Here is a 1,453-nt window from a genome sequence, read left to right on the forward strand (position 1 = left end):
GGGCTAACCTAATCTTTGGCGAATCAGAGGCCGCCAAGGTGGCCTTTGCCTTTCCATCGTCCTCCCTACCCATCTCCCTTCCAACACCAAGCTCGCGGTGTGCCTGCTCTCACTGTGTCTTCTTCATCGCCCCTCACGCCACCCCGGCCTGGTCCCTACCCACTGCACACAGAACCACGTCTCTCCAAAAGTAGCAGGGGGGACTCGGTGTGAGCTCCAGGTCCCGAGATGCCTTGCGTCCCGGAATGATGAAGGGGCGCCAGCGACGCCCGCGGTCCCCACAGTAGATCCGGGTTTACACGGAGGCTCATCCGGGATTAGTCCCTGCGCTCGGCTAATCCCAGTGGCTGGAGCGACCCCGGGGTCCGGGAACTAGGCCCACGCAGCGCGGGCCGGGGGAGAGAGGGCGCCTGCTGGGCGGAAGGGCGCGGGGCGGGAGAAGGAGGCGCGCCCGGGAAGGCGGGGCCGGGAACCTGCTAATCCGGTCTCTGTTCTCCGGCCTCTCCGGAGCCGGTGTTTACCCCGGAGCCGGACCGGACCGAGAAGGCCGGAAGAGGGGAGGGGAGCACAATCAGAGACCCGGGCTGAGACCTTTTCGGTTCGCTTCCCCGAAACCGACTTCCAACCCTCGTTCCTGAGCGTGGGAGGAAGCGACAGACAGACAGATGTCTCCCGCCCCTTCTCCCATACAGTTCCGCAATTCTTACGCGTTGCCAGAGGAGCGGGAAGTGATACACCAGGGAACGACAGAAGGGCCCCAGTCCCCACCAGCATGACCTAGGAGGGCGACCTATGGGAGAAAGCAGCACAGCATAATCCTCCCCAGCGTCCCCCCATCCCTGGTCTGCACCTGAGCTCGGTGCGGATGGAGCCCCCGGAGCGGGCGGGGCCCAGCAGATGGGGTAGATGTCACTTTGAGGTACACGAACTAGGTTTGTCCTCAGTCTGCGTCCTCTCGCCCCCATGCCCCAGGCACCGATTAACCCCAGCTTGGGTCTGTCCCTTCTCTCCCTCGTGTCCCCCCAGTCCTCTTCAAGGCCCCCAACCCAGACTTAGCTTCATTCTCCCCGGGACGCAGACCCGAGGGCCTGGAAGAAGTGGAGTGGGGTCCGGTTTTCACACTTTTATTGTAAAGCTCGGGAATAATTACACGGGTCTTTCATTGACAGCTCAGCAAACAAACCGGAAAGGAACCGAACCGGAGGGGGTAGGGGCGGTGCCTGCGCATGCTCGCGGCGAGGGGGGAGGTCAGAGAAAGAGAAAGACAGAAAGAGACAGAAATCATTACAAATCAACGGGATTGTGCTCGCAGCGCCAGGGATGGGGATGGAGTGGGGGCGGGGTGGGGGCCCTTCCCGGGAGGAGCGAGGCGGTGGGAAGTGGCACGAACCAAGAGAAACACGACCCCAAAGTGGGCACCCGACGCGCCCAAAACCCCCCTCCCCGACCTCCC

At 63.0% G+C, this 1,453-nt stretch overlaps 1 protein-coding gene across 1 annotated transcript in view; it reads right to left on the minus strand.

The window, feature by feature from the left end:
• Window positions 1-1,108: 1,108 nt before the first annotated feature.
• Pcdh1 (protocadherin 1) overlaps window positions 1,109-1,453 on the minus strand; it is a 22,457-nt gene continuing 22,112 nt past the window's right edge. Inside the window, exon 5 of the mRNA XM_015498843.2 lies at window positions 1,109-1,448. The gene's annotated coding sequence lies outside the window, so the exon portion shown is untranslated. The remainder of the gene's footprint in view (window positions 1,449-1,453) is intronic.

The sequence above is a fragment of the Marmota marmota genome, unplaced genomic scaffold, assembly GCF_001458135.2.
Source record: "Marmota marmota marmota unplaced genomic scaffold, marMar, whole genome shotgun sequence".
In the NCBI taxonomy this organism is placed as follows: Eukaryota; Metazoa; Chordata; class Mammalia; order Rodentia; family Sciuridae; genus Marmota; species Marmota marmota.